The sequence below is a fragment of the Pinus tabuliformis genome, chromosome Q (assembly GCF_031772625.1).
Source record: "Pinus tabuliformis cultivar Carrire ecotype Pingquan chromosome Q, CPIR1, whole genome shotgun sequence".
NCBI classification, from domain to species: Eukaryota; Viridiplantae; Streptophyta; class Pinopsida; order Pinales; family Pinaceae; genus Pinus; species Pinus tabuliformis.
Window position 1 is genome coordinate 235,409,995 of NC_142296.1, and position 12,339 is coordinate 235,422,333.

The following is a 12,339-nucleotide window of genomic DNA, read 5'->3' on the forward strand; positions in this document are numbered from 1 at the left end:
CAGATATTTTTGCTATGCTGGTAGGGAGCTCTCTCGTGCCAGAGATGCTCCATGATGTTTGTTTGATGAGCTGCGCTGGGTTATTGATGCGTTGTTCTGCCTCATGATATTTCTGTTTCGGGCTAGCTGCGCTGTCTACTGTGCATGTTGTGGCCTTTTCAATTCCCCTTCTGGCCTTTGTTATTTCCTTTCCGGTCTCTGTCTCCCTTTGAATATTTAGAACTATTGTTTTTCTGTTAAACAGAGAAAAACGTTGCATATAGCAAAAAACCCGCCTATTTCTGCTTTTCCAGACTTTAAAATTCCTTAAACATGGTTTTCTTTTCATTGGGTCTGCCTTTGCAATGATAACACATTTCCATCGTTGATCTGGGAGTCCTAGATCCAATGGTGGTGATCTATTTCGGGCGCCTCTTTTGTACTCGAGTTAACCGCCCGATGAGGGCGGTTTTCTCTCTCCTCATCCTGGACATGTGGCGGCCGTTGTATGGCATCGGGCGGAGTTTGGCCTAAACCACTTATGGCCTTTGGCTCCCCTGAAATCCTGTTGGTTTTGTCATTTTCCCTTTGTATTATGAAATACGTAAAACACTAAAAATATGGGAAAATTGGCCTTTGGCGAACTTCAAAATATATATATTTCACTTCCCGGATCCTTTCGAGTCTGGACTTCATCGCTATCGGCGCTGCCCTACTTCCAGTTGTATTTCGTTATATAACGAAATACATTAAAATGCATTAAAAATGGCTTTGGCACGGACTTGAAATCTTATGAAAATTCATTTATAATGTTGTCAAGTCCAGCTCATCGAGTCACATGCATATATATGTAAAGGCCCCGCCCCTTAAGGTTTCTCGATTGCGATCCACCGATGCGATATGGTCCGTTGATTCGCACGCGATTGACGGTCCACGTTGAATCGCCGATTGCGATCGCTCATTGCATACTGTTAGCGCTGATAACCATCGACTCGCCTTCGCCGATTACAACCCCCGATCTGATCATCGGCGATCGCTGATCGGCGGTGTCTTGCACTGATGGCCACCGCCTGCGGCCACCGATTTGCAATTTTCCGCTTAGATATGGACCGTTGATCGGCCAGATCTAACGGTTGTTGTGCATTCTTTAGTTTTAAGCCTCTGATACATGGTTTTTCATGATTTTGAAGTGTTTTAGCCTCCCGATAGTGCATTTCTATCCCTCCAAGGGCTCTCCTCCCTCGCTTGTTTGGATCTTTAGATGATCTTAAGCACTTTTGAAGACTTAGGGAGTGCTTTGGAGCATATTTGGATCCATTTGCATGATTTTAAGCAAACTTTGGAGACTTTGGGAGTGATTTGTGTTGTGGGGAAAAATGCCTATGCAGGACGATCCTATCCACCTAAGGTGTGATAGTGCCTTAGCAACAAACAAAAACAGCTATTCTAGTATTCTTCCTTTATGAATTGAGAATGAAGAGAGATAGATTGTCTAACCGGTGTCTTCCGTTTGTCCCTCGATCCGGTTTCTTTTCTCTTTGAGAGTTCCCAGCTACTTGCCTTCTCGCTCGCCCAGCTTCAACAGGTTCCTGCAAGATCACAAGAAGGGAACACCACACAAAGACATAGATTCATATTCATAACTAGTTCAGGATTAGAAATAAACCAAATACACTAATGCAATCATACATCAAAGACACATCAGCATATAGGAGAAACCAAGATAGCTTTATTGATGAATAACAAGGTTCAGGAGGAGATACAACCAAGAGAGTTCCAATCCAGCATCTACCTCCCAGCGAATGAAATTCCTATCTTCACCTCCCTTCAAAGCATTAAGCACCCAATGATTCCAATCTCAAACCAACAACAATTCTTTGCAATAACAAAATTCCAGCCTCTAGATCTCATGGAGAAGAGATCCATATATAGATGTTTGGAGTGAGGATGAGTCAGCTTGTGATCTGACTAGTGTCCTCTCTCTCTGTCAGTTCTTACTTCTTACTTCCACTTGGAGACTAAGAGCCTCTTACTCATCACTTAGTCGAACTCAGCAAGGCAAGTGTCATGGAGGAAGATTCTGGAAGCTTCCACAGTCTTGACACCTCTCACAAGAGACCCTGACATTTGTCATTTCCCGCTCAGCGCACCCTGGTAGTGCTTCCACCTGCGTTGCAATGCAACTAGCCAGTGTAGCCTCTGCATTTCAACGCAGGCAGCTAGTGGAGCTTCTGAATTGATCCTGAATTGACTTGTTTTTGAGCAGTTTCTGGTGGAGAACTTTTGTGAATTGCTGTGGTTTGTTAGCCTTGTTCCTCTAGGGGTAGGAACAACATGTTTAGGGACTTTGGATCCCTTGGATTATGGACATTTCATGCTTATAACTGTAAGGCACAAAAATGTCTATAACAGTTGCCCCCTAAAGTATGATGCCGTTTATCGGGTGAAATGCTTTATTAGGAGGATCCGAAGTTCTTTCAATGCTGGGAGGAGACCTGTAATACAATACAATACAATACATTATTTTCATACTTTTTTCATGATCTAGCTGAGGCGGGCATTCCCATGCTCAGCTTTATAAATTCATTTTCATGTACATATAACAGACAATCGTCTGATGATAGACTGATGATTCTGATAGAGCCATCATCCTTTTGGTAGGATGATTATCTGTGCTGTAAAGTTGTACATTTATATGTCTTTATTTTCTGAATATATATCGCAGCCCGGATGGATGAAACTAGATCTGGGGTCTTCAATCTCGTCCGATCTTCACTCTAAGTACAAGTCGATCCATGTGAGAATTGCTCTGAAGTCGAACATGGAAAGACATCGCTTGATTACCAGTCAATGATGTAAACTGTTAACAAGCGCGAGAGGAATCATCGATAATGAAGATGACCCTCAAGGTACTGCAGTACAATTCACGTGGTGTGAATAGAGGACTTGGCGTCGAACACCACGCAAAATCTTTCGGTCGAAGGTCATTGATGTATACCTGTTGTCGGAAGTGAGAAACTTGCCATTGAGGCATGCAAGCTTCAAAGTACTGAAGGGGGTGTTCCTAGATCAACTTCTTGGATAATGAGCTGATGTCGACAAGAAGCGATCCATCAAAGGAGGGCCTTAATGAATCCCACATCGATGACACGGAACGGAGCTAATGATTTTGATGGAGGTGAAAACGATCTGATGACATATGATTCAGGGTGGCGGTCATGAAAGAGTATAATGTATGGTAGTGGATGGGACACAGGTGACTTCTCTGAACGACTTCTCTTGAACATATGGCGACACTGATGCGATGGATTGGTAGCATTACCCCAGGTATGTATGGTATGGCGAGACCATGGTGATGTGACCGGTGAATGAAACAACCCAACCCGATTGTGGTACGGAGGAAAAGTGTCATGTTCAAGAGCGACTTGCTACCATCAAAGTTTTCTTGAGTTTCTCCCAATTTTTCCCCAGTCATTGCTGACCAGTACCTCTTTATTTTTGTCAAGCTTGAGGAGGATAACATATGCTTGTTCTATAACTTGCCCTTCGGGCAAGCCCATCGCTATGTTTTAACGAGCCTAGCGATAGGGAAACTCATTCTCGTCTAAAGACAAGTTTGTCGCTATTTAATGCATTTAATGAGTCTAACGACAAGGATAACTCGGTCCTTTTCATTTTTAGAGAGTCTAAAAAGGTACATAAAGTTAACTCCAAAAGTCCTTTTTCGTCATCTAATCCCTTAAGTCCGAAAAAGTATAAAACAATACAGAAGGGATGAATTTTCGATAGTTTTAACGAGTCGAATAAAACAAGCGCTCGGTCTTTTTGTGCAATAATCCCTCAGGTCCAAAAAGATTAAAATCTAGAGGAGGGATAGCTCTTCCAGTCACTTTAACGAGCTGGAAGGCCAAAACTCGGCAATATTTTCATATTTTACGAGTCAGATGAAAAGAGCTTAAAGAAGAATCGTCTTTTGAGGAATGAGTGATAAAAAGGGTAGCAGCTGATTCCAGGGAAGGATTGGAATTTCCAAATCACGGCAGTGTCACAAGGATGGCTAGTGAAATCACTCTTCGCAGCTGTTCCTCAAAATGGGAAAACAATCATATGGAGGTGAATGATCGGCCAATGGAAAAGTGGAGGTGGTGGGCAAACACGACCAAGGCTTTAATGGTTGATGTCGCTACATTCACGGTGGTTATTTACCGGAATAGTTCATTTTTTAACGAGCTTAAACGCGGGTGGAAACATTTTCTCGGTCTTATGTTTATTTTTTAACGAGCATGAACTATGCGCTAAAACTGCTCGGATCTTGCGTTTATTTTTTAACGACCATGAACTGTGTGCTAAAACTGCTTGATTAATCCAGTCATATGATAAGAATGTCTCATTAAGATTATATTTTTTATGGAGCTTCATCTTACAAAGCTTTGCTCCGGATCCTTTCGTTATGCAAGTTCGGAAACGACTAATCCTACGAGTTTAAAGGGTTAGACCTACGGGTTTAAAGGGAGGACCTAAAAATTTTAAAAATAAATAGTCGCCCCTTGCTTGCACTCCAAAAGGTTTGCATGCCCCCAGATATAAAACAGAGTTTCAAGATTACCTCTACTTCACTTCCGCCAAAACAATTGTTTTACCGAGAGAGGCCTACCTCTTTCAGGCTACCCAAAGATTGTTGCGTTAATCTTTCAAACAAAACACCTCTTCGGCGGTGTCTACCGAGATAGACAAAGGTGAACGACCTCAGTGCCAAACATGTAGCTTTGACAAGAGAATCTTATTCTAGAATAACCCCTCTTCCTAGACGGACGGGGTACAGACTAGTCATATTCTCCCGCGGAAACCTACCCTATACCTAAGGTTTTCCTGCCGAAGCAGACCAGGACGCATGCCCCCTGGGTTCCAGTCATATCCTCCCGGATTACTCGCGCTCATCAGGAGGACGGACCGTGGGTTGAGACATTTCTTGAGTGAAGAGACCATTTAGGGATGGTATATGACTATTTGCGATGCGTGATCCGGGGAATGAAAGTTGGTCCACGAGCTTGACCATTCTTCCTTCATGCGGAAAACACATTACTCTAAAGAGTGAGGAGACGATGGCTCCCATGCAATATATATAGTCTCGTCCAAGGAGTAGGTTATAATCCAAGGGTCCTTGAACGACCATCACGTTCATTTGAACGGTCTTCCCTTTCAATGTGATTGGCAGATTGGGAAGAATCCCTAAAGGTCGATTGGTTCCTTTATCGAAGCCTGTCAGATTTCTCATTTCAGGGAAAAGCCTGTCTGCGAAACCAGAGATTCTGGGTTCGATCCCCAGCGGAGTCGCCAATTTGTTGTGGGGAAAAATGCCTATGCAGGACGATCCTATCCACCTAAGGTGTGACAGTGCCTTAGCAACAAACAGAAACAACTATTCTAGTATTCTTCCTTTATGAATTGAGAATGAAGAGAGATAGATGGACTAACCGGTGTCTTCCGTTTGTCCCTCGATCCAGTTTCTCTTCTCTTTGAGAGTTCCCAGCTACTTGCCTTCTCGCTCGCCCAGCTTCAACAGGTTCCTGCAAGATCACAAGAAGGGAACACTACACAAAGACATAGATTCATATTCATAACTAGTTCAGGATTAGAAATAAACCAAATACACTAATGCAATCATACATCAAAGACACATCAGCATATAGGAGAAACCAAGATAGCTTTTTTGATGAATAACAAGGTTCAGGAGGAGATACAACCAAGAGAGTTCCAATCCAGTATCTCCTTCCCAACAAATGAAATTCCTATCTTCACCTCCCTTCAAAGCATTAAGCACCCAATGATTCCAATCTCAAACCAACAGCAATTCTTTGCAATAACAAAATTCCAGCCTCTAGATCTCATGGAGAAGAGATCCATATATAGATGTTTGGAGTGAGGATGAGTCAGCTTGTGATCTGACTAGTATCCTCTCTCTCTGTCAGTTCTTACTTCCACTTGGAGACTAAGAGCCTCTTACTCATCACTTAGTCGAACTCAGCAAGGCAAGTGTCATGGAGGAAGATTCTGGAAGCTTCCACAGTCTTGACACCTCTCACAAGAGACCCTGACATTTGTCATTTCCCGCTCAGCGCACCCTGGTAGTGCTTCCACCTGCGTTGCAATGCAACTAGCCAGTGTAGCCTCTGCATTTCAACGCAGGCAGCTAGTGGAGCTTCTAAATTGATCCTGAATTGACTTGTTTTTGAGCAGTTTCTGGTGGAGAACTTTTGTGAATTGCTGTGGTTTGTTAGCCTTGTTCCTCTAGGGGTAGGAACAACATGTTTAGGGACTTTGGATCCCTTGGATTATGGACATTTCATGTTTATAGCTGTAAGGCACAAAAATGTCTATAACAGTTGCCCCCTAAAGTATGAGGCCGTTTATCGGGTGAAATGCTTTATTAGGAGGATCCGAAGTTCTTTCAATGCTGGGAGGAGACCTGTAATACAATACAATACAATACATTATTTTCATATTTTTTTCATGATCTAGCTGAGGCGGGCATTCCCATGCTCAGCTTTATAAATTCATTTTCATGTACATATAACAGACAATCGTCTGATGATAGACTGATGATTCTGATAGAGCCATCATCCTTTTGGTAGGATGATTATCTGTGCTGTAAAGCTGTACATTTCTATGTCTTTATTTTCTGAATATATATCGCAGCCTGGATGGATGAAACTAGATCAGGGGTCTTCAATCTCGTCCGATCTTCACTCTAAGTACAAGTCGATCCATGTGAGAATTGCTCTGAAGTCGAACATGGAAAGACATCGCTTGATTACCAGTCAATGATGTAAACTGTTAACAAGCGCGAGAGGAATCACTGATAATGAAGATGACCCTCAAGGTACTGCAGTACAATTCACGTGGTGTGAATAGAGGACTTGGCGTCGAACACCACGCAAAATCTTTCGGTCGAAGGTCATTGATGTATACCTGTCGCCGGAAGTGAGAAACTTGCCATTGAGGCATGCAAGCTTCAAAGTACTGAAGGGGGTGTTCCTAGATCAACTTCTTGGATAATGAGCTGATGTCGACAAGAAGCGATCCGTTAAAGGAGGGCCTTAATGAATCCCATATCGATGACACGGAACGGAGCTAATGATTTTGATGGAGGTGAAAACGATTTGATGACATATGATTCAGGGTGGCGGTCATGAAAGAGTATAATGTATGGTAGTGGATGGGACACAGGTGACTTCTCTGAACGACTTCTCTTGAACATATGGCGACACTGATGCGATGGATTGGTAGCATTACCCCAGGTATGGATGGTATGGCGAGACCATGGTGATGTGACCGGTGAATGAAACAACCCAACCCGATTGTGGTACGGAGGAAAAGTGTCATGTTCAAGAGCGACTTGCTACCATCAAAGTTTTCTTGAGTTTCTCCCAATTTTTCCCCAGTCATTGCTGACCAGTACCTCTTTATTTTTGTCAAGCTTGAGGAGGATAACATATGCTTGTTCTATAACTTGCCCTTCGGGCAAGCCCATCGCTATGTTTTAACGAGCCTAGCGATAGGGAAACTCGTTCTCGTCTAAAGACAAGTTTGTCGCTATTTAATGCATTTAATGAGTCTAACGACAAGGATAACTCGGTCCTTTTCATTTTTAGAGAGTCTAAAAAGGTACATAAATTTAACTCCAAAAGTCCTTTTTCATCATCTAATCCCTTAAGTCCGAAAAATTATAAAACAATACAGAAGGGATGAATTTTCGATAGTTTTAACGAGCCGAATAAAACAAGCGCTCGATCTTTTTGTGCAATAATCCCTCAGGTCCAAAAAGATTAAAAGCTAGAGGAGGGATAGCTCTTCCGGTCACTTTAACGAGCTGGAAGGTCAAAACTCAGCAATCTTTTCGTATTTTACGAGTAAGATGAAAAGAGCTTAAAGAAGACTCGTCTTTTGAGGAACGAGTGATAAAAAGGGTAGCAGCTAATTCCAGGGAAGGATTGGAATTTCCAAATCACGGCAGTGTCACAAGGATGGCTAGTGAAATCACTCTTCGCAGCTGTTCCTCAAAATGGGTAAACAATCATATGTAGGTGAATGATCGACCAATGGAAAAGTGGAGGTGGTGGGCAAACACGACCAAGGCTTTAATGGCTGATGTCGCTACATTCACGGTGGTTATTTACCGGAATAGTTCATTTTTTAACGAGCTTAAACGCTGGTGGAAACATTTGCTCGGTCTTATGTTTATTTTTTAACGAGCATGAACTATGCGCTAAAATTGCTCGGATCTTGCGTTTATTTTTTAACGAGCATGAACTGTGTGCTAAAACTGCTCGATTAATCCAGTCATATGATAAGAATGTCTCATTAAGATTCTATTTTTTATGGAGCTTCATCTTACAAAGCTTTGCTCCGGATCCTTTCGTTATGCAAGTTCGGAAACGACTAATCCTACGAGTTTAAAGGGTTAGACCTATGGGTTTAAAGGGAGGACCTAAAAATTTTAAAAATAAATAGTCGCCCCTTGCTTGCACTCCAAAAGGTTTGCATGCCCCCAGATATAAAACAGAGTTTCAAGGTTACCTCTACTTCACTTTCGCCAAAACAATTGTTTTACCGAGAGAGGCCTACCTCTTTCAGGCTACCCAAAGATTGTTCCGTTAATCTTTCAAACAAAACACCTCTTCGGCGGTGTCTACTGAGATAGACAAAGGTGAATGACCTCAGTGCCAAACACATAGCTTTGACAAGAGAATCTTATTCTAGAATAACCCCTCTTCCTAGACGGACGGGGTACAGACTAGTCATATTCTCCCGCGGAAACCTACCCTATACCCAAGGTTTTCCTGCCGAAGCAGACCAGGACGCATGCCCCCTGGGTTCCAGTCATATCCTCCCAGATTACTCGCGCTCATCAGGAGGACGGACCGTGGGTTGAGACATTTCTTGAGTGAAGAGACCATTTAGGGATGGTATATGACTATTTGCGATGCGTGATCCGGGGAATGAAAGTTGGTCCACGAGCTTGACCATTCTTCCTTCATGCGGAAAACACATTACTCTAAAGAGTGAGGAGACGATGGCTCCCATGCAATATATATAGTCTCGTCCAAGGAGTAGGTTATAATCCAAGGGTCCTTGAACGACCATCACGATCATTTGAACGGTCTTCCCTTTTAATGTGATTGGCACATTGGGAAGAATCCCTAAAGGTCGACTGGTTCCTTTATCGAAGCCTGTCAAATTTCTCATTTCAGGCAAAAGCCTGTCTGCGAAACCAGAGATTCTGGGTTCGATCCCCAGCGGAGTCGCCAATTTGTTGTGGGGAAAAATGCCTATGCAGGACGATCCTATCCACCTAAGGTGTGACAGTGCCTTAGCAACAAACAAAAACAGCTATTCTAGTATTCTTCCTTTATGAATTGAGAATGAAGAGAGATAGATGGACTAACTGGTGTCTTCCGTTTGTCCCTCGATCCGGTTTCTCTTCTCTTTGAGAGTTCCCAGCTACTTGCCTTCTCGCTCGCCCAGCTTCAACAGGTTCCTGCAAGATCACAAGAAGGGAACACTACACAAAGACATAGATTCATATTCATAACTAGTTCAGGATTAGAAATAAACCAAATACACTAATGCAATCATACATCAAAGACACATCAGCATATAGGAGAAACCAAGATAGCTTTATTGATGAATAACAAGGTTCAGGAGGAGATACAACCAAGAGAGTTCCAATCCAGCATCTCCTTCCCAGCAAATGAAATTCCTATCTTCACCTCCCTTCAAAGCATTAAGCACCCAATGATTCCAATCTCAAACCAACAGCAATTCTTTGCAATAACAAAATTCCAGCCTCTAGATCTCATGGAGAAGAGATCCATATATAGATGTTTGGAGTGAGGATGAGTCAGCTTGTGATCTGACTAGTGTCCTCTCTCTCTGTCAGTTCTTACTTCCACTTGGAGACTAAGAGCCTCTTACTCATCACTTAGTCGAACTCAGCAAGGCAAGTGTCATGGAGGAAGATTCTGGAAGCTTCCACAGTCTTGACACCTCTCACAAGAGACCCTGACATTTGTCATTTCCCGCTCAGCGCACCCTGGTAGTGCTTCCACCTGCGTTGCAATGCAACTAGCCAGTGTAGCCTCTGCATTTCAACGCAGGCAGCTAGTGGAGCTTCTGAATTGATCCTGAATTGACTTGTTTTTGAGCAGTTTCTGGTGGAGAACTTTTGTGAATTGTTGTGGTTTGTTAGCCTTGTTCATCTAGGGGTAGGAACAACATGTTTAGGGACTTTGGATCCCTTGGATTATGGACATTTCATGCTTATAGCTGTAAGGCACAAAAATGTCTATAACAGTTGCCCCCTAAAGTATGAGGCCATTTATCGGGTGAAATTCTTTATTAGGAGGATCTGAAGTTCTTTCAATGCTGGGAGGAGACCTGTAATACAATACAATACAATACATTATTTTCATACTTTTTTCATGATCTAGCTGAGGCGGGCATTCCCATGCTCAGCTTTATAAATTCATTTTCATGTACATATAACAGACAATCGTCTGATGATAGACTGATGATTCTGATAGAGCCATCATCCTTTTGGTAGGATGATTATCTGTGCTGTAAAGATGTACATTTCTATGTCTTTATTTTCTGAATATATATCGCAGCCCGGATGGATGAAACTAGATCCGGGGTCTTCAATCTCATCCGATCTTCACTCTAAGTACAAGTCGATCCATGTGAGAATTGCTCTGAAGTCGAACATGGAAAGACATCGCTTGATTACCAGTCAATGATGTAAACTGTTAACAAGCGCGAGAGGAATCACCGATAATGAATATGACCCTCAAGGTACTGCAGTACAATTCACGTGGTGTGAATAGAGGACTTGGCGTCGAACACCACGCAAAATCTTTCGGTCGAAGGTCATTGATGTATACCTGTCGCTGGAAGTGAGAAACTTGCCATTGAGGCATGCAAGCTTCAAAGTACTGAAGGGGGTGTTCCTAGATCAAATTCTTGGATAATGAGCTGATGTCGACAAGAAGCGATCCGTCAAAGGAGGGCCTTAATGAATCCCACATCGATGACACGGAACGGAGCTAATGATTTTGATGGAGGTGAAAATGATCTGATGACATATGATTCAGGGTGGCGGTCATGAAAGAGTATAATGTATGGTAGTGGATGGGACACAGGTGACTTCTCTGAACGACTTCTCTTGAACATATGGCGACACTGATGCGATGGATTGGTAGCATTACCCCAGGTATGGATGGTATGGCGAGACCATGGTGATGTGACCGGTGAATGAAACAACCCAACCCGATTGTGGTACGGAGGAAAAGTGTCATGTTCAAGAGCGACTTGCTACCATCAAAGTTTTCTTGAGTTTCTCCCAATTTTTCCCCAGTCATTGCTGACCAGTACCTCTTTATTTTTGTCAAGCTTGAGGAGGATAACATATGCTTGTTCTATAACTTGCCCTTCGGGCAAGCCCATCGCTATGTTTTAACGAGCCTAGCGATAGGGAAACTCGTTCTCGTCTAAAGACAAGTTTGTCGCTATTTAATGCATTTAACGAGTCTAACGACAAGGATAACTCGGTCCTTTTAACTCCAAAAAGGTACATAAAGTTAACTCCAAAAGTCCTTTTTCGTCATCTAATCCCTTAAGTCCGAAAAAGTATAAAACAATACAGAAGGGATGAATTTTCGATAGTTTTAACGAGCCGAATAAAACAAGCGCTCGATCGTTTTGTGCAATAATCCCTCAGGTCCAAAAAGATTAAAATCTAGAGGAGGGATAGCTCTTCCGGTCACTTTAACGAGCTGGAAGGCCAAAACTCGGCAATATTTTCATATTTTACGAGTCAGATGAAAATAGCTTAAAGAAGACTCGTCTTTTGAGGAACGAGTGATAAAAAGGGTAGCAGCTGATTCCAGGGAAGGATTGGAATTTCCAAATCACGGCAGTGTCACAAGGATGGCTAGTGAAATCACTCTTCGCAGCTGTTCCTCAAAATGGGAAAACAATCATATGGAGGAGAATGATCGGCCAATGGAAAAGTGGAGGTGGTGGGCAAACACGACCAAGGCTTTAATGGCTGATGTCGCTACATTCACGGTGGTTATTTACCGGAATAGTTCATTTTTTTAACGAGCTTAAACGCGGGTGGAAACATTTGCTCGGTCTTATGTTTATTTTTTAACGAGCATGAACTATGCGCTAAAACTGCTCGGATCTTGCGTTTATTTTTTAACGAGCATGAACTGTGTGCTAAAACTGCTCGAATGATGGTCTTGTTTTGGATTTTTACCATAAATAGCTTTGTTCTTTCAACAGATAGTACTGTATCTT